Source organism: Lissotriton vulgaris, chromosome 7 (assembly GCF_964263255.1).
Source record: "Lissotriton vulgaris chromosome 7, aLisVul1.2, whole genome shotgun sequence".
In the NCBI taxonomy this organism is placed as follows: domain Eukaryota; kingdom Metazoa; phylum Chordata; class Amphibia; order Caudata; family Salamandridae; genus Lissotriton; species Lissotriton vulgaris.
In genome coordinates this window covers 925,470,735-925,497,753 of record NC_141695.1, presented here as the reverse complement: position 1 = coordinate 925,497,753, position 27,019 = coordinate 925,470,735, and positions in this window count along the sequence as shown.

The window sequence follows — 27,019 nt, the reverse complement described above, 5'->3', positions numbered from 1 at the left end:
GGTATCAAAGGCTTTCCTACATGTTTCTGTCCAGATCACGTTTTGGGCTGTGTCTTGGAAGTCTGCTCCGTTAAGGGAGCAACAATGGTGCCATGCCCCTTAGCAAGGCTCCTGGTGAGACCTCAGCTTGAGTTTTTGTGGGTTGACAGGTCAGGATAGTCTCAATCTTGGCCTGCAGGGGCTGCACCTGGCCCCCGCCCACCATGTGGCCATGATACATCACTGTTCCCTTAAAAATTAAATCGGTATCAAATTATTTAACTAGGCTTTTAGTGTTACACAAAATCACTTAATGGCACTGCACAAACACAAGTACTAAAACACACAGCTGAACAGCAATGTAGGAAGATGTGTTACTGGCTGAGGGGAGTGAAACTCTATTCAAGAAGCAACCACAACTCTTATAAGGGTGAAAAACTTTTAAAACCCAAAATCCACCTATGCTTAAACCTCTGGCAGCTTGGCACAAAACAGTCAGGCTTAACTACTTAGAGGCAATGTGTAAGGTATTTATGCAGCACTTCAAGGGGTAATAAAGTAAAAACACAGCACAAAACAAATCCCACACCGAGTTAGAAATATGGAGTACAGTTTGATAAATTATTCAACACCAAACTAATGAAAATCCAATTAATAAAACCAGAGATATGCAATTTTACAGAGTTAGATAAAAATAGAATTTAGAAGCACAGAGTGCCAACTATGGGTATCTGGTCACAGAGGACTGGGACAAAGTCACAAGTTCAGTCCAACCTAATGAAGTGTGGGACAGAGACAGGTATCAAGTTAGGCCTACTAAAAAAAGTACCTTAAATCTTGGTGGAAGAGCTTTGCAATATCCCACATCGAGGATACATCGCACAGAATCGGTTTCAAGTAGGGAAAAGGGCTGCGATGTAAGGTCCTGCGTTGAGGATGCGACACACAGCTGCAATTCCAAGGAGCTGTGGGACTGCAACGGGGATGCATCTCACAGAGGAGATTCCGATGCGGAACTGCAAGAAGTAGTATTGTGCTGCAAAATCCACAGTAGGGCTGGCAGAGCACCTTTTGGCCCTCTTCCAAGGGTAGAGGACTGAGGGGTCAGGATTTACAGAATGAAGATGGGGGAGGGCTTTCAGCGTGGCTGCTGCTCACCTCTGGAACGAGTTGCCACAGAGCATCAGACAGATTGATTCTTTAATCGAATTCAGAAAGAGCTTAAAAACATGGCTCTTTCCGAAAGCATGATTCCTCACTGTCTATTTTTCCCGACTCCCCCACTTGATGGTTGTGTTCCTATATCTGAGCGACAGGATACCCATAGGTTGGCAGTTGCGCTATATAAGAATACCTACAATACAATTCAATACAAGAGTCCAGGGGCAAGGTTCAAGGTGTTTGGGACCTTTTCTGTCCCTGGTGCTCTAATCAGGAGGTCCTTGGTTCAACATGCAGGGCCAGTCCTTCTCACTCAGGCAGCATGGCAGCAGAGCAGCAGGGCAGCTGAGTAGCAGTCTTTCCTGCAGCACAGCAGCACAATAGTCCTTCTGAGTCTTCCACAGGTCCAGAGATGTACTGAAGAGTTGGGTATGAGTGTCTAATATTTATACCTGAGGCCAAATTTGAAGTGGGAGAAGCTTTCAGAGTCCTCCTCCTACAGAGGAGTCTGAATTTTCCTGCCTCCATGCCCTGCCATAGCATGTCTGGGGGCATAAACGACTAGTGTGAAACCCTTTCTAAGTGTGTTGTGTCAGTCTTTAAGATGTGCCGGTGTTGTAGGCTCTAGTGCCGCCCCTATCAAGAAATGGCCTATCATGCCAATACTTATTCCCCCTTTGTCTCACTGCCTGCGAGTAATGCACAAAGACCAATTGCCAGCTACACCTTGTCATGTGACCTATGATACAGGCTGCAAGCACCTAATGGTTAGGAAAAGAATATTTCAACTTTCCAAAAGTACAATTTTCCGAATTGTAACCTAAAATCCAACATTACCGTTAAAAAGATTTTCAAATTCCAATTCTTTAGAGACAAAACTTGACTTTCCTACCTGCTCCCATTTGAAAGGTAGCACTTGTTAGATGTCATAAGGCAATCCAATGTTATCCTAGGAGAGACACAGGCATTGTAGTAGTGAAAAACAAATTCAAGAGTTTTTCACTGCCAGGACATGTAAAAGTGAAAAGTACATATCCAACATTTTAAATACACTGCACCCCGCACTATGGGCTGTTTAGGGCCTCCCTAGGTTTGAATGATATATATATTGAAAAAGAAGGTTTAGATCTGGCAAACAATAATTTTACCAGGTCAAAATGGCAGGCTAAAACTACACAAACAGGCTGCAGTGGCAGGGTTAATATATGCTTAAAGGGCTACTTAAGTGTGCTTCAAGCCCACAGGTAGTATTTAATATATAGGCCCTTCGTACAAGATATACTACTTTGGGTAAACTAATTGTGCCATTTCGGTGGAAGCCAATGGCGCCATGTTTAACCGCATCGCTGCGGCGGTCATTTTTGCGCTGTGCTGCTTTTTTACAAAAGCTGCGTTACATGACGAGCTCAGCTCGTCATCCGCACACGCCCCCCGTGGCTGATGACGAGCTGAGCTAGTCATCAGCATCAAAGGGGTTAAATGAGAAAGGACAAGCAATTTAGCACTGGTTGGCAGTGGCAAAGTGAGCAGAATCCTAAAGCCAACAAAATTAAATTCAGCAAAAAAGCAGCTGGAGTAAGGCGAAAGGTTTGGGAGAAGACCACCCTAAGGCTGACAGGTCTAACAATAGCAGTTACAGTTAGCGCAAAACATTCAGAGATCACATGACCGGATGGTGTGGGAAGCTGGCACCAGTCAGTAATGATCAGCCAGTACCAGTGTGACGTGTAAACAATGGCGTGATTACATGAGCACATCTCCTCCGAGCACCAAATTCACTTCTACTGCGCAGACGCAGATTGAGAAGAGCTTGATTTGGCTACCATTCGCTCCATCCATTCCTTTCCATATGACAGCAAAACATGTTTTATGAAAGATACAAGAAAACGGGATTACCTAGTTCGCTGTATCATTCTAGAAGAAAGCAGTTTTGTATTTTTTAGTCTCTGGCAATGTAGCAATCGCAGTGATAAGTTACGACTCGAGTCAGCTTTCAATGTGGTGCTTTCAATGATCTAATTCATTATAACACATTTTCTGCGTATATGTTCGGAATTTACATTGGTAATTCCAGTTGTTAGAACACATTCAGGCAGAATATTTGACATATGGAGTTTGTAATTTTGCTGAAGGATTATTTGTATTACAGGAATGCCACAGAAAAACATATAAATGCCATCAAAGTGCCAGAGGAAAGCGTTAATCTTTTGTTAATCTTTAGTTTGCATGCAAGATAAGTGTGCTGTGCTTACATTAACGTGCACTACAGCATGAAGGAGAGCAATTGAAAGGCTCCTTTTGTAGAGACAGTCAGTATTCTTCTTGTAACACCAATGCAACATTTTAAACCTTGTGTTGCTAAACCACCACAAACACTACCTCAACACTCTCGTACACCATGGCTAGACTTTAAGGGGCAGATATACAAGCTCCTTGCGTTTTTTTGCACCACCGTTGCGTCACTTTTGTGACGCAGCGGCGGTGCAAAAGATGCACCATGGTGCGGGGTATTAACAATGTGACGCATCTGGGAGATGCGTCATGTTGTAAAGCCCTGCGTCATAAGGAGGTGTTCCTGCGCGGGGGGGTGTTCCTGCACAGGAACGCCTCCTAAAAGGGGCTGAGTGAAATCTACAAGATCACTTCTAGGCCAATGCTGCATCAAAGCCCTGCGCCTGCTTGAAGCAGGCGTAAGGCTTGAGGCAGAATTGAAAGAATAGGCCCCCCAGAGCATTGCTGGAGCTGTGTCGCGCTTGCGACGGAACTCTAGCAATGCGCCGCTTTTACCGCACAGATGCGTGACGCATCTGTGCCATTTTGGCCCCATCGTGCGCCGCATTGTAAATGTGGCGCATCATGGGTGGCGGAGCTGCGGCGCACAAGTACTGGTGCATCCCTGCTAATTTGCAGGGATGCGCCAGTAATTGTAAATCTGCCCCTTAGAATGAAAATCCCTTATCTAATATCTCTACCTGGGCATTTTTGTGATTATTCTCATTTTGGTTCAGGGTGTCACAAGAGGAGGTCAGTCAGGGCTCATTGCCATGGGCCCTTCACTATTTGGGGACCCGCACACATGCTACAACATATTTGACAAGTTTCTTTGTGGTGCAGATGACATGGTAACACCACTAGGAGGTGCCAAATTTCACCCTGGTCTCACAAAATCATCTGACGTGCTGTTGGGGTTCATTCTGTGCAAAAAGGTTTTGAGACTATTCGTTTTCAGTGGACAGTTCGCTAATATGACATTTTTGCTTTTAAATCTCAGAAGAAACGGTACTCACAGGAACAAACATAGAGCTTGAAATCCATGAAGAGCATAGGATTGCCAAAAGCAAAATGGTGGACATGCTGCTTCAATTCTAAAAGTTGGCACATTTTCTGGTGCTCACACTTTTGACAAGTAAGGGTCCTGAGGCTGGGGGAGGCAATGTGATATACAAGAACAACATTTATTTGACCAAGAGTAAAAAATCTGACGGAAACCTCTGAATTCCACAGTTAGCAATTGAGCCACTTGACCCCAGTCCTCCGACCAATCCCCACCACCATCATTTTCAGCTTAAAGCACCATCATAGGGCTTTTACCTAAAAAAGACGACTGTGATAATCCCCTTTCAGATGAAGACTCTTATAATCAGTCTTCCTTCTTTGGCAAATATGTCATCAAGAAAAACAGTATCATGTAAGTTTACTTTCACCTAACTGTATAACGAGAGGCATTACATTGTTACACAGTCCTGATATTGGTTGTGAAGTTTTCTAGAAATATTCAAATGTGTAAGTACTTCCTGTCTTGTAGATAAGCACAGCTAGGCAGTGCCTTAAGTGGAAATAGAAAAGAATGGGTGCTCCTTACTCCTTAGTACCTGCTTGTCTGTGAGAAGTGGTGGTATTCAGCCTTTCAAATGAAAGAAGTTGAGGTGCTTCAGTACCTAGCTGTACTTTCCCACTGGGTATTTAGGGGGCATCCGACCACAGGGAGGTCTGCCATCAGGGGCTTTTGGGAGAAGGTGCAGTCAAAGTGACTGCCCTCCCCGTCCCTCTTGTTGAGCCCAACATAGCCCAATAGGGAAGTATATGGGGCTCCTTTTGGGCTCCCTGTACTTCATTTTAGGTTTACTGTGACCTGGTTGCAGGTGGCAGAGACCCCTGTCTATCTTTTTAGGTCTCGCCTGAGCCAGCGCATGCCCTGCTCTGGCAAGACATTTAGTAAGTGGGTTTTCTAAGTGCTACCCACAGGCCTTTTCCGGCCACCAGCTTGCTATTACAAGCAACAGTGTGCGCACCTTGCTCCGCCTCTCCAATACTGCGCACGCATCCCTTGCCTGATTAGCACAGAGCGCGTCATCTCGATCACTTTTGCTTTCACCGCGATCGCAATAACTTTCGCTTTCACGGCCGGGTGGCGTTACTTTTACGGCCGCGTGGCCAATGCTTGTTCAGATTTCCACGCATGCTTCATTCTAGAAACTCACTTACTCTTCCCACAAAGTATTTTTTTGTTAGTTACGAGCCTCTGTTGTGGCTACATACTTCTGGCATCACAGATGTGTGTACTGCCTAACAAAGAACCTGAAGCAGATCACCTTCCTCCGAGCTCTCAGGATCTGGAACATTCCCTTCAATATCAAAACAGGCTCCGAAATTCTGCAATTCAGAGAATAGTGCATTGGCACACAGCTGGATCCACTACCTCCAAACACCCTGCCTCATGGGAAATGATCCTCCGTCTTGACTCTGGGCTCCCAGCCTTGTTCATCACTTCGCTGCGCTCTAGTGAGGTGTGTGCTTTACAAATACCTAGACATACGGGCTTGCCAAAGCAAATGTCTTTCTTTGCATGTTCTCGCTTTCTGCCATTCCACACCCCCCCTTTACGTTATGTCCCAAGCTATTTGCTTCTCAACACCCTGTGCTTTTCCTGCATCTGCCAGTCTTTCTTCCTTGTGTCCTTGCTAATCACGTCCCTCCTCCCTCTGCGGAATCCAGAAGGCCTTGTTTACCTTCACGTCTCGTTGCACGGCGTTCCTGTTTTTAGTTGGAATCGGACATTACTGCAGATTGCAGGGTGGATATTCTTAGAACAACAATGGAGGCGTACCCCCTAGAAAAACACAGAGAAAAAACTTCTGCTTCTAGAGCTTAAAGCTCAGGTCAGCACATTGTGCCCCAACCCGTTACCGGACAGTGCATGTCCTTATAGAAGACCCCTCACTCACCAACCTAGTTGGTGACATGCTTCATCATCGGGGTCCCACCCCATAGGCCGAGTGCCCACAGGGTGTGCTGCGACACCTGACTACAGTGGAGCGGGTTTCTTTTTCTTTTATATGTGCATAAAAATTACAGTGAAAAGTGTGTTGAAAAGGGCCAAAACTACTCACTTCAAGACTTTTATTCTTGAGTGCTTGAACCCCTATAAAATCAGTGTGGCACCCGTGCCTAATTAGGTAGGCTTTGGTGTCTCAAAAAGTGTAATACGTTAAAAATAGCGAAGTGTGCTATGTGAATGTTACAAGAAAAATGAATAAGGTCTACATGTTTCAACCATTAAAGTGATTCTTAGGTTTTCGTCAGGACCGTGGTGATTGAACTGGGTGGTCCGCACACGCTAAGGTGCGCCCTGCCCTCGTTCAATTTGAAGACCGCAAAATTGCGATCTAGTGTAAAAGGGTGTGTCTTTCCCTCATTCAGGAGAAAAACCTGTAAGAAAGAATGGGGGAACAGGGTTGGGATCACGTACCAGGGTGGACAAAACAAGGATGTACACTTAATATATATTGTGCTGGTCGTAGTCACCTGTGAATGGTCACTACATAGAATACCCATGCAGATATATCGTATTAGTGGTGGGTCCATCTAATCCGATCAAAATGTGCTAGAGTGCTAGTTACCGGAACGTGCTTAGGTAAATAAAATCCCAGCGCCGCGGTGAGGTGTCGGTTCTGGCAGGGCGACTGGGTTAGCTTCGAGAGGAAACTAATTGTGATGGAGAGTGATCGCTATCATGCTGCGTTGTAGAGGACTATGGTATATTGGTCATAGATATCCCGGGCGGGCGGCTAAACATTCAAACCCCAAGTAGGCTTGCGTATAGTACCAACGTCGCCCTTGTGGTTATAGAAAGTAGCGTCAAAATGTAATGCTTACACTTGAGGCGGTAACTACCGCTTCATGGGCATCTGAACTTCCAAGACGGCAAGTTCCAGTCACCTAGATATGTTCAGAAACAAAGGTAGACAATGAACAGAGTTCTGCCCGAATGTGACAGATAGGAAATGGAAAAATATTACGGGAGTTCAGTGCAGTGGGTGCCACCCCGTAAGAAGGTCAGCGTAGTTACACTTACTTGCAGCTTCTGTTCGTCTCGCGGTAAACCTACTTAGTTACTGCTCGAGATGCCCCATAGAGTGACCGGCAGCCTTCCGATGCCCGTAAAGTAAACCGATCCTTATTTCCTGGTTGGGCGTGGCACGACTCGTGACCCTCGATGAACCAATCGGGGTGTGCTAAAAGGGAGGAAACTGCTTTCTCTCCCTATCACGTGGTAAATGGAGCGTGATGCGGAGGGGTGTGGTATTCATGAAAACCACGCTCTAATGTTCGAATTTCAGGGAGGAAACATTTGTTTAATAAAACCATGCGTGTTGGTGCAAGGGCCCCCTCCCCTGAATGTAAACAGATTGGGTATAGGGGTCATTTGACAGAACAGGAATGGCGATAAGGAATGAAATTCAGGTATTTACAAAGGACGTTGATTATTAGTAATCAGACGTGAAGTATACCCAGCCCAATGAGTTGGGTATACTTCACGTCTGATTACAACAGCAGGTGGGTCTTGGGCGATGTCCAGCTCCTTCTATGCAGTGGAGAGACAGGAGGTGTCGGCACACTGTTGTGGTATGGTTCAGACAGCCCATTTGACCACCGGGTGCTAGCCAACGGCTCAACCGAGAAATACCATAACAACACAGTCTGAAAGGGTAGGCCCAAGATGGGTAGCCTCAAGGTGCAGGATGGGGAGGTACCTATGGAGGCACAGGTCGGGACATGGGCGGGTGTACTGCTAACACATTTCTGTCTAGTGTGTTACAGATGGGAGAGGCTCAGCACACTGTGTTATCAGGAACATGGAGGCCACTGGTGAAGCACAAAGCACCTGTATGGGCACTGACTTTGCAGCCAGGTAAGAGCAATGAGGTGGGTACGGGACCAGTGTTGGAATCTACTGGTTTACATGTGGTGTGTGGCAACAGTTCGGGGAGCAGCTGCATACAGGTAAGTAAGTTGCTGGTGTCGGTGTGGGTACGGACCAAACAGCTGGCAGTTCTGCAAAAGAGTTTGGAGCAAGAGCAGAAGGACAGGAGGTCAGCAGAGCAAAGGGTGGGGAGAGTGCAAGGGATGCAGAGGCGATACACATGGGGGATGCAGGTGGAAAGAAGGATAGACTGGACAGCCAAGAGCTGTAGGTAAAGCAGCTTCCATACATGGGGATTACAAAGCCCTTAAGGGCACATTTGGCAATAAAGGAAATAATTTGGTAGGGGGAACATGTGGAGATGTTTAAGCTCCTTCAAAAGGAAATGCGCTCCAAAGAGGGGTCAGAGGAAGAGTAGTACAAATTGGCCAAGAGGCTGAGGGTTCCCCTGACATTAGAGAATTGGACTGCCACGTTTTTAATTTACAGCAGTGTCTACTGCGGGAAATTTCCTAAACGTTGCGATGCCCTGTTCAAATATATGGTTGTAATTTGCAAGGCACTACTGACTTTTTTGGAGGGTATGCCTGGCCTCAATATGATTGAAATTCAGGGAGCGTTTGACTTGGGATCCTGAGGCAAAGTGGGGGTGTGTGGGAGGGACTGGATACAGTCCTGTGGCAGCATTCTATGGGTCCCATTCGGGGAGACCATTTTCACTGCCAGTGGCCTGCTTATAGTTTACAAGCCCTTTCAGGGGTGCCCCACCTGGAGAGGGGTGGGACAGGCACCCACAGGCCATGCTGGGACAGCAACAAAAGAATATGCACTCACGAGTACTGCAAATTTCGTCATGAGTGCTCCAAGTGTTCAGGCCATCACATACTTATCCACTGTTTTAGGTATGCGGGGGTATCAGGGACAGAGTACAGAACAGTGGCAGCCTTATACAAATGGTCAAGGGACACACCCACAGCAGTATTTCAACAACAGAGGGGGGAGAGGGGCACAGTGGCCAAAAGGTTTGTACTCTGGTTAAATTGGACAGGCTGAAATACTGGCTCAAGTTTTATGATTGGCTAGAGGAGGCAGGGATCGTGGGGGATGGTTTTGGATGGGGTTTTTGATTGACGTATGAGGGACCCCGAGTTCGGAGATGGGCAGATAATGTGTGGTCCACTAAAGAACACAAAAGTGCGGTACGAGAGAAACTTGACAAGAAAGTTTGGGAGGGGAGGATGGTGGGCTCCTTTGATGATTGGCCATGGTGGACCTGATTGTGTCACCTATAGGGGTGGTGTCTAGGAAAGAACAGGAGCAGTTTAGCATAATACAGCATTTGTCATTGCCCAAAGGCAGGTCAATAAATGAATGAATTCCCCAGAAATGGTCTCAGTGTCTTACTTTTCAGTGGACATAGCCATTTAACTGGTGGTGTAGCAGGGCAAGGGGCACAGATGGCAAAATGCGATGTGAAGTCAGCCTTTTGTCTGCTTCTGGTTTACCCGGATGACTTTCTACTGTTGAGCATGCGTTTCGAAATAAATCGGTATTTAGTCAAGGCTTTTACCAATGGGATGCTCTGTCTCTCGGGCCCTTTTCGAGTGCTTCGGTTCCTTTTTGTAGTGGCTCTTGACATGGTATACGAGCCATAGGTTGGTAACTTATTACCTGAATTTGTGGTAGCACCTGCCTTGATGGTCTACCAGCATGTGTTGGCTGGATTCCAGGAGCACATGTGAGAGTAGGCATTACACTGGCCCTGAAAAAATAGTTGGACCTAGCACAATATTGTGCTTTTTAGGGATCAAACTTTATGTGGACAAAATGGAGGCGAGGCTACCACAGGACAGAAAGGAGAATATGCAGACATTGTTGACGAACATGCTGGCCAGAGAAAAGGTGAATGTAGGGAAGTGTGGGTGCAGTTGAGTCACCTCAATGTTTCCTGTTGGTTGGTTAGGGCAAGGAGAACATTACGTAGAAGGCTAGGTTTAGACCTTGCAGAGGGATCACTGGCGCATCATCATGTGTGCATATCGTCCGGGGTCTAAGAGGATCTCAGGTTGTGGGGGTTCTTCTTGAATTCCTTCAATGAATTCCATTGGCCCATCAGGACGACACTTATTGGGATGTACATATATTCTTGGATGGGTTTCGGTTTGTTCTGGCAGGGTCGCTGATGTGTGTAGGAGTGGCTGCCACAGTGGAAGGCAGGAGGAAGAAGTATTGCATTCCCAGAACTCTTCCCACTAGTGGTTGTGATTACCTTATGAGGAGCAGAGTTGGAGCACAGGAGGGTGCTGTTGTATGTAGAGAACATGCCTGTCAGTTGTGAACAGACAGTAAGCAAGAGATGCGTAGGTGCTGAAATTGATGCATGTTTTTGTGCTGAGTTTCCTGTGTCATGACATCTCTTTGAAGGTTGGGCATGAGCAGGGGTAGACAATTACATAGTGGATGCTGTCTCATTTTCAATGGAAGAGATTCATTGGGCTGGTCAAGGATGCAGACAGAGGCAAGACGCCTATACCAGGGTAGTTGTGTAGTTGTGGACAGTTAATTGTTCAATTGGTAGTAGGGTCCCTAGCTGAATTGACAAGGAGAGCTTGTGGTAAGGCATGGTCAGAGTTTTCTGCATCAGGGGCACAGTGAAGGGGGAATGATTGCGTAGGACGGAAGATCTGGTTTAATTTATCCTAGATTTGACTTAGAAGGGACTGTTGAGGATGACAATGGCAGGGAAGCTTTCGGGTATTGCCTTTATGGGTCTACGCCCCGTCAGTCAGGGAACTGGGACAATGGATGCTCGAGCGCTGGGCAAGAAAGCAATGTCATTTTAGGAGACTCCGCAAGCCCCTATCATGAAAACTGTTCTACTAGGTGCTATGGCAATTGCCATTGTTTTGCAGGGGAGCCAATGAGGTTTGCATGTTCTCCAGTTTGATTTCCTGGATGTTTTTTTTGCATCTTTCGAGTTCCTGGGCCGCAAGGGCACAGGAGAAGTGAAATGGGAGGATGCACAGCTCCAAAACCAACCACAGAGCTAGAGGAAGTCATGTGGTGCTGCAGATGCTTCCAGTGCCAGGCCAGTGCCCAGTGGCATGGGGTAACAGGTGGGCTGCACATTGCAGGTTTGCCAGAAGGGCACATTTCCAGTGCCAGTCTGGTGTGAAGGTGACGGCATTCGAGGTCCTCTCTGTTTTGCAAAAGGCGCTCGCACCTTTGGGGGAGCCCGTCTGAAAATGGGATGCACTCTTACTAGATTGGTATTGCGACCAAGGGTGGCAATTGCGGGTGAGCACAAGAAGACATCATAAGGCTGGAGCGTTGGTCTTCAGATTTCTTTATGAGATACGTGTGTGCTACTGTGGTTCAGGACAGTGCAACAGAGCTTTTTGTGTGAATATTTGCTGCTGTTTTTGTTTCCGGTTCAGTTGCGGGTCTGGCAGTGGAATATGTGTCCATCTGGGTGGTAGGACATTCCTTCATCAAATAGGCGGAGTGTCAGGCATTTCAGAGAGGCTATGGGCCCAACTTGGAATTTGACAAGCATTTCCTATTACTTGGCAAGGTAAACAGGGCTGATCAGGTACTTAAACGATATGCTGGTGGGGAGATGTCCGGACATATTGATCATTGGTGAAGGCCGGCGGAGCGCTAGTTGAAAGGTACAGCAGAAGAAAGGCAAGAGAGGATGTTTACGAGGGTTATGGAGGGGTTATGGAGGCGAGAAGGGATGTATGGAGTGGTTTACAGCAAGAATGGGGAGGAGTGAAACGGGTGAGACTGTTGGAGAATGGTTGAGGTATTATTGTTGAATAAAGTTATAGTTGCATTGTTATGTTTAATAAATGTTGGAGTTATGATAACCTTGTTCTAATAAACGGCCTTTTACGCTTCAAGTCAGCGTGGAGTGTAGTTATTGCGTGAATGTTGGAGGGAAAAGTTAATGTTGAAAATGTTGAAACGCTTTTCAATAGCAATAAGACACTTGTGGGGTGCGGTATTGTGGGTGGAACAGTAAGGATTGGGGTGAGAGGCATTAGTTAGTCAATTGGTTGTTTAGCGAGGTAGTGCCAGGAACAAGCTGTTAATGTGCACCTGTTTCAATAGATCAGCGTTTTCCACACTTCATAATATGGTCAGTGGTTTGCACTGCACCCCTGTCTTCCAATTGGAGCACTGCTGCTGTGAAGATGCACAATGGAGGCGCAGCCACGCCTGTGACAATGTTGTCTCAAGAGGTTTCTCCGTCACAGCCTTTGAAGTGGACTTGTGGCACTACAGAGAGGATTTAGACCACCCTCCTGGCATGTCCGTGACCCCGCTTTGTGTAAAAGTTCAAAAACCCTTAGCTTGTAGTGTTCATTGTAGGTACAAAAATGGCTGCTGAGCAGTTCTGACCCGCATTGAACAAATTAAACGATATATATCCACGCCTGGCCTTCAGTTTGGCTCTGAATTCATTGTGACTCAGAAGAAGCACAATATGAAGTTATTTTACATTCGCGTGTGTACATTGTGTGCATATGTATGCTCGCATTTTCGAAATCCTCAGAAATGAACTGAATTACCATTTGAATAGTTCAAAGAGTCAAAGACGCAGGCGTACGGCGATTCCTCCCAGCGCAACGAGAGCGAGAGAAAGAGCCCGGGAATTATCCATACAAACAATAATAAGGGCTTCTATTTTTATTTAATCTCGGAGCTTTTGAGAGCTGGATGCCTGCATTGTGCTCAGCATAGACACTGCGGCCTTAACAGAACATTCGTTTTTATATAGAACACAATTAGAGAGGCTCCTTTCAGACTCCAGTGCTACTGTGTGGAAGTGGCTGAGTATGAGGAATGCAATGCCAGTCTCGCAGGTGGTGGGTGAAGGCGTGACCTTTGACACTTGAGACTGCCTGCACCCTCAGCCTCTATGTGAAGAGGCTGCATCTTCAGGTCTGCACTTGGCGGAGAATGTGATAGCAAGGAAGAGGAATTTCCAGTAGGTTGCTTGCACCTGACAGCTGGAATAGCAGTGTTAGAGTAAGTGACATGTCAGCCTGACCTAAGGCCAGGGGTTTGATGGGGTCGGGGGGGGGGGGGGGGGGGAGTTCTCTCGTGGAATTCCAAAAGGGCAGTTATCTTCTGCTACAATGAAAATTGCACATCACAAATTGCGACTCATTTGCGAGGCGCAATTTCCCGATGTACAAAAGTGTATTTCACAGTGTTTGCGATTCACAATGGGCTCGCAAATTGCGAGGGTCATTAATATTAATGAGCCTCTTGCAATTTGCGAGCCCATTGGGAATGACAGCCCTCCCAGTGATGGGCACAGCAGATACCATGTCTGGGACTGCTTTTTAATAAAACAGCTTTTTTTAAAAAAAAAAAAATGCAGGCGTTTTCCTTAAATGAAAATGGACTGCATTTAAAAAAAGAAAAATTTAACTTTTCCGTTTTTTAAGGGCAGGCAGTGGTCTCTGAGACCATTGCTTGCTCTTAAAAAATATTTTTCAACATACTCACAAAAGGGAAGGGGTCAGCTTGGGAACCCTTCCCCTTTGCGAGTGGTTTACCATCTACTTGAAGTAGGTGGTAAACTGCCAGTGTTTTGCAGTGGCAAACGCAGTTGCAAAACACTAGTACATAGCATGTTACTCGCTATTAGAAAGTGAAGCCCCTTCCTAATAGCAAGAATCGTAATTGCTATTTTGCGAGTCAGGGACTCGCAAAATAGCATTTGTACTTGTTATAACATATTGTTGCGGCCGCAAACAGGAGGTTCTCCCGTTTGTGGCCGCAAAAAAGGGTCGTACATCTGGCCCTAGGTGACCTGCATCTCATGCAAATTAGACCTCATGCTAGCAGCAGATCTTCTATCAAACATTCCTCTATTGAAACGGACACCCTTGATTCAGTCTCAGATCATGCTCAAGATAAATCAGAATCATATTCAATTTTGAAAATATTTAAAAAAACATAAAATCATCAGCTAGAATCCTCATTCAATAATTCCGTCTACTTTACACAAAATACAATGAAACCAGATATCAAATAATACACATTAAAATATTATAAAAAACATCTAGTAATTAAAGCTAGTATAAGTCATGCATTTCTTTATCACCTGAAATGTCGGTGAGATGATTCGAGGCAAATAATTACGTCACAGGAGAGCGATAGAATGGGAAAAGTTGTTGACCTTTCTAAATTTAAAGCATCACGTTTAAAACTGGCTTTAGATAATTTCTCCATAAAGTATTATAAAATATTTCAATGAGGAAAAAATGTATAATAGTTTCTTTTGGTCCATCCTCACTATAATTCGCCTTGTCGCTCCAGGAGAGGTCATTCACTCAATCTTGGTCAAGATGAAGTCTGTACAAATGCCAAGACTGCGGAAGTATCACGCCAGGCAGTCCCAGACATCATTTTGTTGTGAAGAATCACCACTTTCTTCCTTTTAGTTACACACAAGATCCTGCAGAAAAAACATACAGTTTAGGGTTACAATAAAATCAAAATTCACTGGTGGAATTGGCCAGAACACAACGGATTCTCAATCAAGCGGTAATTTTTATTTTGCAATGATGAGGATCAATGTAATTCTGGCCTGTTGAGGTGTACCCACCATTGGCGTAGCAAGAGGGGGGCGGAGGTTGGTCCGTCCCGGGCGGCACAAGTTTTGGGGGTGGCGGCTTCCCCCCAACCTTTATATGAGTTTGCTGCGGGCGGCAAACCGTAAGAATCCTCGCCAGCACCCTCTGCTCTTCAGTACAGCCGTAGGGGCGGCAAAAGGAAGGGACCGCTACGGGCTGAAAGTGCCTAGCTACGCCACTGTTACCCACACCAGCACACAGAATATCTGGGGTCAGTGGACTTAAAACCACTGAGGGAGGGGCTGTGCTTTGGCTTCCTCTGGGAACAGCAGAGCACACGGACACACATACACACTCTCTCTGTGTCTTTCTTGCTCTTTCTCACCCTCTCTCACACTTCACACCTGCCTTCCCGCAAGTAAAACAAAAGGAGAGCTGAACATGCTTTATGCCCTAGTTCATTGGTTGTCATGTAGCAAACTACACACAACAAAATGGTACGACGTCAGTGATACACAAAGAACAAGGGTGTATCTAAAGCTTCAGAGCATGCATTCTGGTGCAAGGGTTCCCACTTTGGAGCTGAGACCTCAGATTCCTAACTTATGGGGAAGTCATCCTAATGGAAGAGGAAACCTCACACACTTATTAGTGGCATGCTTCATCATAGGAATCCTCTCCCTGCCCTGGTAGGACAATGCCACCAGAAGGGGCGGCTCTAGGCTCATGGTGGCCCTGGGCAGGGAGTGTAGGTAGGGGGCCTCGGAAGACGCGTGACGGGCAGGGCGGAGCCCCCCAGAGCTCAGGAAGGTGTTTGGAAGTGGAACAGAGCCGGAGGCCGCCGAATCCCTGCCAGGGGCTGCCAGGGGCTGCCACGCAAATATGCATCCATCCTCAGAGGATTATTATATTAAGGATATATATTGGTGTGGTGGCCCCTGGGTTTTGGTGGCCCTGTGCAGGTGCACAGCTTGCACATGCCTAAGGCCGCCCCTGCCACCAGGACTTGACCTCCTCGAAGACTGACTAAATAGGAGGGAGTTCTTGCATAAACCTTGCAGGACGATTCCATAAAACATGGGATCTAGATGCAAACTGTAAAAATACCTTAGAGGTCCCAGGGTAATATTACTGTTATTTGTGGAATGCTAGGGAAGATTAAAAATGAAAAGACATTTGGGTATTGGAGTAAAATGTCTCACCTCCAAATTATTGCCAAAATTTTTCTGCCCACCAACATTAGCCTAAACGTTCTAGGGCATTCGTCAGGACAACTGATTCCTAGGGAAATACCTATATTAGGTTCCAATTGGAAATCATTGGATAGAGGTATGGTGGATTCCTAATGAAGTCCTTTCATAATTACCTGCCTGTAGGTGGAACAATTGTTCTTGTTTTCTACAATAAGTAAAGAACAATAAAGTACAAGGTACGTTAGTCATTCTCAAAACTTAACCATACATCTAGTCGTTTGTATCTAGTTCGGCTCTCGACATCTAAGGTCTGTGTGGTGCCTGTGTTCACTATCACTAGAAGACCACGTGTACATTCTGTTAAACGTGGTTTCAAAAAGAAGGATGAATCCTTTGTGCTCTTTAGTGTTAAGGCTGCAAGCCCATGTGTCACTACTACTTCTAGTATTCTATTGTGATTAATATCACTAGTTTAAAAAGCATACGTCCCTTACCCTACAGTCAGGTTGCTATCATTCCCAAGGTCACAGAGAAGGCGGGGGTCCTTTGTAGCCAATGACATAGAGAAAAAGAAAAGGAAACCACAAAGGCAAGCTACCACTGATGACTTTCCTGGTTCCAAATTAGTACACAGGACACCCTAAATATCTAATGGCGCAGTTCATTGGAGGACTCATCAAAGAGGCCAGTGAATGAAGGGAAATAGCATTGCCACTCCTTTCTTGTACTACTTTCCGTCAGTGATGAGTTCCTCGGACTCCCTGCTGTATTTCTGTCTGAACAAATTTAGCACTCGCTGTATCGGTACAATACCTTCCAGAGAAGGTGGCAAGGGCATTGTTCAACCCAATGGGCACCACCCAAAACTGGAAGTGGTATTCTGGGGTACAGAACACAGACTTTTCTTTGGCCCCCGCAATTAAGGTGATCTGCTAATACCCTGACGTCAGCTCAAATGTGCTAAGGAACTTAGAAGCTCCCAACCAATCAATGAGCTCATCAGCTAGGGGAAGGTGGTGAGTGCAGTCTTAATGACTGAGTTGGGCCCCAGGTAATCCAAGCAGAACCAGAGTTCCATGGTGGTACCTGGAGGAGTAGCTTGAGGACCAGCAACACTGGGGTGAACCAAGAGTTGGGTATGAGGGTCCATAATCTATACCTGGTGTCAGCGTTGAAGTAGGAGAAGGGTCTGGAGGTGTATATCCACATAGGTGCTTGGAATTTTCTGCATCCCTGGCCTGACCACTGCGTGTCGGGGGACACAAAAGACTAGCCAAACCCTTTGTGAGTGTGCTCAGGAAGGGATTTTGAGATGCACAATAGGTGATGGCTCCTCTCCCCTATTAGGTCAGAAATGGCACTTCCTGCCAGCACCTATCCAACATTCGTCTCACTGTCTGGGAGTAATACATAAATACCAACTGCCAGTCACACCTAGTCATGTAACCCAGTATACATACTGGAGGCACCAAATAGTATAACAAGAAAAACTTTCTAACAGTGGTACTTTCAGAATTGTAAAATAAAGTCTGACTTTACCATTAAAGAGGGTTTTTAAATTACAATTCTTTAGACACCAAACTCGACATTCCTACTTGTTTCAAATTGAAAGTTAGCACTTATTAAATATAATAAGGCTACCCAATGTTATCCTATTGGAGAGGTAGACCTTGCAGTAGACCTTTTGACTACCATGACATGTAAAACTTAAAAGTGTATGTCCACCTTTTCAAATACACTGTACCCTGTCCTCTGGGATATATAGGGCCTAACCTAGGGGTGACATATGTATTAAACAGGAAGGTTTAGACCATGCATATTGTTATTTTTGTCATGTCGAAATCGCCGTTAAACACTGTGAATGCAGGCTGCAATGGCTGGCCTGAGACATGTTAAAAAAGCTACTTAAGTGAGTGGCACAATTCTTGCTTCAGGCCTACTAGTAGCATTGAATTTAAAGTCCCTAGGTGTATGTTGTACCACTGTATAAGGAACTTACAAGTAAATTAAATGGGCGAATTCTGTATAAGCTAATGTTACCATGTTTAAAGGAAAGAGCACATGCACTTTAGCACTGATTAGCAGTGGTAAGATGCACAGAGTCCTAATGCAGGTGCAAATATAATCAGCCCAAACAGGAGGATGGAAGGCAAAAAAGTTGGGGATAAACACACCAAGGATGTCAGGTCCAACAGTTTTGAGTAACTAATTCACAAATATTTATATATGCAAAAATTTAAAAAGAAAAAGGTTTTTTAACATGAAAAAAGTAGCAACCAAATGCTGGTGTTCTAAATAGCATTTATTCAACCAGTGTAACGTTTTGAAAATTGTACATATTTAAGCATGCTGAGAATACTCATTTATTATTCACTTCATCTCCTATGCCACAGCTGCAATTGGGAGTTGCTTGACATACTACCTCTGGGATTGAAATGTTGTTGTTTTGTCGGTTCATCATTCATACAACACCTCACCAAGTCATGTAGTTGACTTGGCATTTGACATCTTAGCAACGCATCCATATGAAGTTGATGTTCCTACTGCACGTCATCAGTACACATTATATTAATTTCTTGGCATCTTCATGCTCATAACACGGTTCTGAGCAATATAGTTGACTAAGTGTTGTGGCATATACAAAGTAATATTTATACTGCCCCTTCTACAAGAATACACTTTAGACAGAACCCTTGGTAACATCATGCACACAACAAACACACATGCCAAATATTTGGATAACATTTTGCCTCCGCAACATTACATTCTCCTCAAGATATATTCATACATTACCTTATACCAAAGTGCACAGTAGACTCAATCCTGGCACCATCACATGCACAACACAGATCCTAGGGATAGAGTTGGCTTAAACATTTGCCACTTTAATGTTACATACATATTAAGCTACGCTCACACTTATCACTTCATAAACAGTACACATAAAACACTACTCCCAGAATCATCAGAAATACAAAATTGCCCTCAAACCAGATATTTGACTAATCATTTGCCACCTCTTCTTCTCATGTAGGTATGTATCTATATATTCATTATTTACTTAGATTGCAGAAGAAAAAAAACTCTGTGTCTCTCCAATGCACTACTATATCTCACCCTAAATCTCTCTCAATATGACTTCTACCTCCACTCTCTGGCTCATCCCAAACCTCATTCTACACCTATGATCTCCCAAAAAACCCTTTCTAGACTCTTCCCTCATGAATCCCTCCTTTGACTCATCCAAAACCTAATTTTACTACCTTTCTTAAAGACTCTTTCCCCATTCATCTCTCCTTTTACTCATGCCACCCGCCATCTTACTACTATGATCTCACAAATAACACTTTTTAGACTCTTCCCTCTTCTATCCCTCCATTATCATATTCAATCCAAATAGGAGGCTTGCATATCCAATTAACTCATACTTCCCTATACTAATCCACTATGAATCATTTTGGGTTCCGGAGTAGCCTGCTACTCGCCAAAAAGAGCTTTGACGCCTAATCAGGGGCAGTAGGCGATACATAAATACAATTACAATTACAATTCTATGTTCAGTCTCTCATCATTCAGCACATCAACAATTCGCAAAAAGTAAACTAAGATTTACCTCACCTTACTTTGCTTCGCATGAAAGTCACCAGATGGGAAAATAGGCCTTAAAGCATTACAGGCACCCAACACTGAGAAATAGATAATGGCACACCTCAGCAGAAGGAAGCAAACAGCAGTGGCATTTGACACACAGTTCCATAGAAGTAATGCTCCATTCAGATCCATAACTTGATCTAGCTGGCCAATAATCAATATAATCCACCATTGAACAAATTAGCCGATGCAACCAATCTGTCACTATGGAATATGGCTCATCTTTGCATCCGAAGCGAACACGAACAACACAGTTGAAAAGGGTTTACCTCTTCATAGACTGCAGGTTGATGCTGCAATAAGATGGCAGACGAGGTGATCCCAGAAACTGTTGTTGCTGCTGGAGGGAGGTGAGGTCCTCCTCCCTGTTGGTTGGCTGAAGAGTTCAAAAATCGCCATTTTCCTCCTGCGGTGTGAGACTTACCAGAGCACTGTCCGGGCCAAGACCAGACCAAGAGTGCCCGTCTGCCCCGTCAGAGCCCAGAGTAAGCTAGGCTGAGCCTCCTCCATTTCATCCATCACCTGGGGATAACGGGCAAGAGTAAGATTGGTAGGGAGATGCAAAAGGAACCTACAAGGTCAACAATCGTTTGTTTATAGAATGTGCTATTGGGGTCATTTCAAAGGAGATTAAGCTTGTGGAAAGAGGTCTCTCTTTTTCAAATGAGATACCTATTTTGACCCCACAGCACAGGTGTGTGACTGAAGCACAAGTCCACTTTAACCACTCAGTGTCACTGTGTGTCACATTTTTACCACCTAATGAGATTGTCGCAATCTGTACTGCGCCCTCATCTGACCCAGGACAGGGAGAGCAGGGCTTGAGGCTAGAACATCTTAACATGTTTATGCTGTCATTGCCCCACTGCTGGGTTCCCTTGCAGACTAGATGGATAAGACCTATGCATCAAATCTATAGGTCGCAAATAGTAAAGGTCCCAGAACTGCTGATTCAATCAAAAGACGCAGAAGGTGTGAGGGAGAGGTTGAGGGGTGGGGGGCACCACTGAGGCTGGGACTAACCATGGGGTCATATGCCTAGATGCATCAAGGGATTTTGCATTCGCAAACGGTGCGAATCGCAAAATTTATCCGTTTGCGAATGCAAATCCCGTTTTTGGGGTGCATGAAGCATTTTGCTTTTTTCGCAATTTAAGAAATCACAATTTTGCGATTTCTTAAATTCAATGCATGATTAATTTAGATTTGCAAATTCGCAATTTGGAAGGGGTAAATTAGCATGAAGTTGAACTTCATGCTAATTTACAGAAAACTTTCAAACATGCACTAGTTGCATATTTGTAAGTTTAAATTTACACACACACTTGTCCTTGGGTCATGTGTGTGTGTAAATTGCACTTACAGTTCAATTTCAGGGGTGCAGGGAGGGGGTTCTTTGAACCCCCCCTGCACCCTTGAAGTTGCATTCACATTTTGCGAATCGCAAATTGAAATTCGCAAAATGTGAATGCCTTCCAATTGATTCCTATGGGCCTTTTGGCCCATAGGAATCAATGGGAAGGGTTTCCCTTAATTGCGATTCACAAATTGTGAATTGCAATTAAGGAAAGTTACCGAATCGCAAAATAATTAGCGATTTTTTTGATGCATAGCATTTTGCGATTTCTTAACTGCGATTCCTTAATTTTCGCAATTAAGAAATCGCAAAATGTTACAATGATGCATCTAGGGGTCAGTTCTAAGTATGAAAGTTCCCTCTGCTATAAATCTACCGCCCCTCCTCTGCTGCTTGTCCATAAATAATTATGTTGTTGAAAGTTCTACACAATACACTCTGGTCACCTAAATCTACTGCCCAGTTAAAAAACAAAGTTATGCATTGGCTTTGTAAAAATATAAAATGTACATTGTGGGGGTCCCATGGAAATCGATTGAGGATGAGTGTAAATTTAAAGGAACCCTTTATCTAGCAGGATGGATTCTGTCCGAATACCATATATGAGCAGTAAGTCCAGGACGAATAAGGGTTCTGCCACTGGGATATTTGTTTAGGCATTTGAAGTGTGATATGATGCGACCTGAAACGTCCCTCGAGACCTGCGGCCCAGTTCTCGTTGCTTCCAAATTTGCCACATAATGTTTGGCACATGAGCCAAAATGATGCTCTGTCGCAGGGTCGGATTGGGACTGTAATTAGGGCCGGGCAGTCCCAAAAAAGTGGCCCACATAATTTGGATAGTCTCATTAGACTAATTTTTAGATACATGTTTGGTAACCTAAGCATTGTAAAACCTATAGAAGGAATAAGATTGGTGAAAACTAGAAGCACTACAATTTGACCAGGTGGGAGGGGTGAAATAAAATGGGCCAAGAGACACAATACCTGATCTGGCTAGGGTTGCCACCTGGATGTTTTTTTACCGACATGACCTGTATTTTAATATCCTGACCAGTGTGAAAATGAAGAAAATCATTAAAGTCTATATTTTTTCCTCTGATATTTATGTAAATAGTCAACAGAAGTTGAAAACACTTTAAACTATGACAAGCGCGGAGAATCACGACGCGCGCACTTAGGACCCGGCCTCTCCGGACCCCGCCCGCTCCTGGTCTCTGGTGGTTGGTCGGGCGGACGGCCCAATCGGCGTCTGGCCGACCCATTTCCGGTCCGGCGACATCGCGTGACCCGAGGGTCAGGGGGTGGAGACTCTGGGCCTATTTAGGGTCAACTCCCTGTGACTGGGGTCTCTGTTCCGGCTATCACTCCTGGATACCTGACTGCTCACGCCGGCACCTGGCCATTCTCGTGATTCGGGCTGGCTTTCCGAAACTATAGAAGCAGAAGGATCGAGCATCGTTCGTGTATCCAGGTAAGGGGTCGAGTGCCTTGGGGGGCCTCGTGGGCAGCCGTGAGTCACGGTGGGTGCTGGGAAGAGATAGGAGTGTCGCTGCCTTACGGGGCTTACGGCTGTGTGCGGGGTTCCTCGTGGTGCGGACTCCTGCCAGGCGGCGTGAACGGTGCTTAGGGGTGCAGGAGCAGGGAACGCGGGGCGCGCTAGGTGTTATAGTAAGGTAGTGCGAAGCGCGAGATAGTTAGCATGGCGCCCAAAAAGGGAGGACAAAAGCGAAAAGGTTCTGAGCCTGAATTGGCACAGATTATGAAATTACTGCTGAAGAAGTTGAGCAAGGAGGCTCCCGATAGCGGGGATGAGAGCGACTCTTCTCAGGGGGAACAGCCCAAGGTCGTAGAGCGGTCGCGCAGGGGGGTGCCACCAAAGGTCGCTGGTCCACCATTAAAGAAGAAACCCAAGGCACAGCCTAGAAAGAAAGGGGGAGCCAGGCAGGGGAAGGGTAGGCCTAGCCCTGTCAGGGGGAAACGGGACGAGGGATCAGTAGGTCCCGTCCCCATGCCTCCATTAGATGCAGAGCAGGTGTACCCTTCTGACCCCATTCCGAATGTACCCGCGCCAGTAGACCCAGTGGGTTCAGTTTTGTCCAAGATTAGGGAGGCGCTGAAGGCGTTGGCCCCGGGAGGCCTGGGACCAGTAGTTACGGTCCCCCCGGCCCCACTCCCACCGCAGCCGGTGGCCGCAGTGGCAGCCGTGGGCGATCTGTTAGATTACTTGCTGGCGTCGGTTTCCACATTAGTGGGCCAACTATCAGCTCCGGAGAAAGTATTGGAGAGAGTGAGCGCTGGAGCGGCGGCACCGTGGGGGCCCCCACTGGCCACAGAAAGGGCGCGTTGCAGGACATCCAGAGGCAGTTGGCCCTCTTAGTCGAGTCGCACAAGGCGTTGCCCAGTGTAGCAATTGGAGCCCATTCCCCCGCGACAGCGATAGCTGTAACACCTACAGGAGGTGAGCCTGGGGACGCTACAGCAAGGAGAAGCGAAGTGGGGGTTAGTCAGGGGAACGTATTGTCCCAGTCAGGGATGTTAGCTACGCATGTGAGTGTGGAAATGCGAGTGTAGATTTGGAAGGGTGCCTACGTAGACATATTCTCCCTTATCAGGCCAAAGAGAAGAGAGGAAGATTACAAAGACAGGGGGGGAAAGAGCACTCCTTCCGAGATCGGAGACCTAGGATTGAGGAGAGAATTACCAATTGGTTGTTCAGCTTTCACGTTTATATGACAGTGTTGTTGGAAAGAAGGCCAGAGTTGGCGATTCCGCTGGTGTTTTATACCAATAAGATCGTGAAGGCTCACTCCACGCATGGTGGTTCAGCCTGGTTGACATATGATAGGGAGTTTCGCTGGGCGAAGGAGGAAAACCCCTCCATTTGTTAGGATCAGGTTGAGGTCAATGCCTGGTTGGAGAGCGTAAGCAATAGGGAACACCCGGCTAGGCAGCCCTTTCGGACTTCCCAGGGAGGGCCGGGCGAGAAGAAAGGTACATGCTGGGCATTCAATGGCAAAGGGTGCACATGGCCCCCCAGGCAGTGCAAGTTTAAGCACGCATGCGCCTACTGCGGTCACCCGTCCCATCCCGAATCAAAGTGCAACAAGAAATCCAAAGAACGGGGGGTACTGCCCCTAAGGATATCAAGCCTCCCCAAGTCTAAACTGCCTACTCCTGTGGATATTGAGAAGCTGATTTTTTGGTTGGACAGGTACCCAGACAGGGCAGCTGCTAGGATGTTGTTCGAGGGTTTTTCCAGTGGTTTCCGTATCCCAGCATCGCATGTCCCCCCTATTACTCAGTGTAGGAACCAAGTTTCAGCAAGAACCCATCCCTCAGTAGTGGCCACAAAGGTAGAAAAAAAGCGGGCCTTAGGCCGAGTAGCAGGCCCGTTCCCGGCTCCTCCCTGGGAGAACTATGTGTGCTCCCCTCTGGGAGTAGTGCCCAAGAAGGAGCTGGGACAATTCAGGATGATCCATAACTTATCTGCACCGAAGGGTGCATCTGTAAACGATGCCATCGACCCGGCAGTGTGCTCAGTGACGTACTCGTCCTTTGATGCCGCGGTTCAGAAAGTGAGGGAGCTAGGCCGTGGGGCGTTGCTAGCGAAAACCGACATTGAGTCAGCATTCCGCTTGTTACTGGTACACCCCGAGGATTACCATTTGCTAGGCTTCCAGGTCCAACAGCAATTTTATTACGACAGATGTATGCCTATGGGTTGTGTGGTCTCCTGCAAGTACTTTGAGACCTTTAGCTCCATGCTACAATGGGTGTTTTCGCAAAAGTCAGGATGTACAGATGTGGTGCATTACTTAGAGGATTTCATGGTGATGGGCCCCGCATTGTCGGATGCCTGCGCTTTGGCCCTAAGTCAGATGGTGGCTATGTTAAAGGATTTTGGGGTGCCGCTGGCACCAAGCAAGACAGTCAGCCCTGACACGTGCATGTCCTTCCTGGGCATCGAAATTGACACAGTAGCGGGGGAATGTAGATTGCCAATGGATAAAGTAAAAACCTTTTCCCTAGCCATTGAGGTAGCCTTGGCGTGTCCAAAGGTGACGTTGCATCAGTTACAAGTTCTTGTGGGTCAGCTAAACTTTGCTTTGCGCATCATTCCCATGGGACGCCCTTTCTCGAGGTCTATAGCCAGAGCGATGGTAGGTCTTACCCAGAAGCATCATCGGGTAAGGTTAAAAGCAGGGGTTAAGGAGGACCTCAAGGTGTGGCGAGACTTCCTGGCAGATTTCAACGGGCGGGTAGTTTGGCCCGCGCCGCCGGTGTCCAGTGTTGAGCTAGGATTATACACCGATTCAGCTGGGAGTGTTGGTTTTGGGGCAATCTTGGGCCCTGCCTGGTGCGGGGCGGTCTGGCCAGCGGAGTGGCACTTAGCAGGCTTGACTAAGAATTTAGCTTTTCTTGAGCTTTTTCCCATCTGGGTGGCAGTTACGGTTTGGGCGGAGCGCTTCAGGGACAGGGTTGTGACCTTTTGGTCGGATAACATGGCAGTGGTTCAGGTTATCAATCGGCAAGGAGCGACTTGCCCACATGTGCTGAGGTTGCTGCAGTTGTTGGTGTTGGCATGCTTGAAATTGAATTTGACCTTTAAGGCCGCGCATATACCTGGTGTTGATAACCATGCTGCTGACGCTTTGTCTCGTTCCAAGTTGCAGGACTTCCGGAGGTTCCACCCGCAGGCGGAAGGGCGCATGACGACGTTCCCTACGTCACTGTAGAAAATTGGACCCCCGCTTTAGCGGGGCTGGTAGGTGCCGCTCTTAAAACAGTTTAATGTTTACAGATCATTTGTGGAACAAGCAGGAGAGGCTAGGATCTTTTCAACTGAAATGATGTACGCCTTTTTACAGGTTCTGCGGGATCAGGGCAAAACAGTGTCCTATGCTAGGGCCTCCTTGGCAGCGATAGGCTTCTTCACTAAACTGGCGGGGGAGCGGGACCCTGGGGCTTCATTCTTGATCAGGAAGGCCTTAGCGGGATGAGCCCGATTGGACTACCACGGCGGGATTGTCGTAGGCCTTTGGATCTCCCGAACTTGATTGATATTTTGGGGGTACTGCCTGTTATTTGCCAGTCACGTTCGAGGGAATCATGCTGGGGGCGGCCTTCTGCCTAGCCTTCTACGGGGCCTTTCGCCTGGGTGAGATAGTTGGGGCCTCCAAGGGAGACCATGGGGGGGGGGTTGCAGTTCAAGGATATCTCCCTTTCCTCGGGGGGCTTAGTATTGCGGTTGGGACGTTCCAAGACAGACCAAACAGGAAGGGGGGGTCACCATCCGTTTGCTGCCAGCCCCAGGGATAGCAGCCTGCCCCGTATCCTGTATGCAGGCGTACTTGGCCTGACGCCCAGCAGGGGGGGGGGGTCGGCTCTCTTCGTCCACAAAAACGGGGATTGCCTGTCTCAATACAAATTTAAAGCAGTATTTGGGTGGGCCTTGGGGAATCTGGGTTTGGGAGCAGTGGGCTATTCTTCTCATTCCTTTAGGATTGGCGCCACAACTTTGGCGGCAGGGGCCGGTCTCGCCCCCAACGTGGTGAAAGGTGTAGGTCGCTGGACCTCTGACTGCTATAAGCGATATGTGAGGCCTGAATTGTTGTAAAACATATGTGTGCAGTGTCTAACGGCTTCATCTCTCTCCTTTCTGATTAGTATGCCCGCTTCCGTGGTATGGGTACTCGGGCACTCTTTCGTGCGTCGTGCGGCGGTGAGCCTGCAGTGAAGAGAGGTGGTGAAACCGGCCGCATTGGGCGAGACCGAATTCGTATGGCACGGCGTTGGAGGAATGCGTATCTGACACTTGAGGCGGATCGTCGAGGAGCTCAGGGCACGAGAGCACAAATCGCCGGATTGGATTATT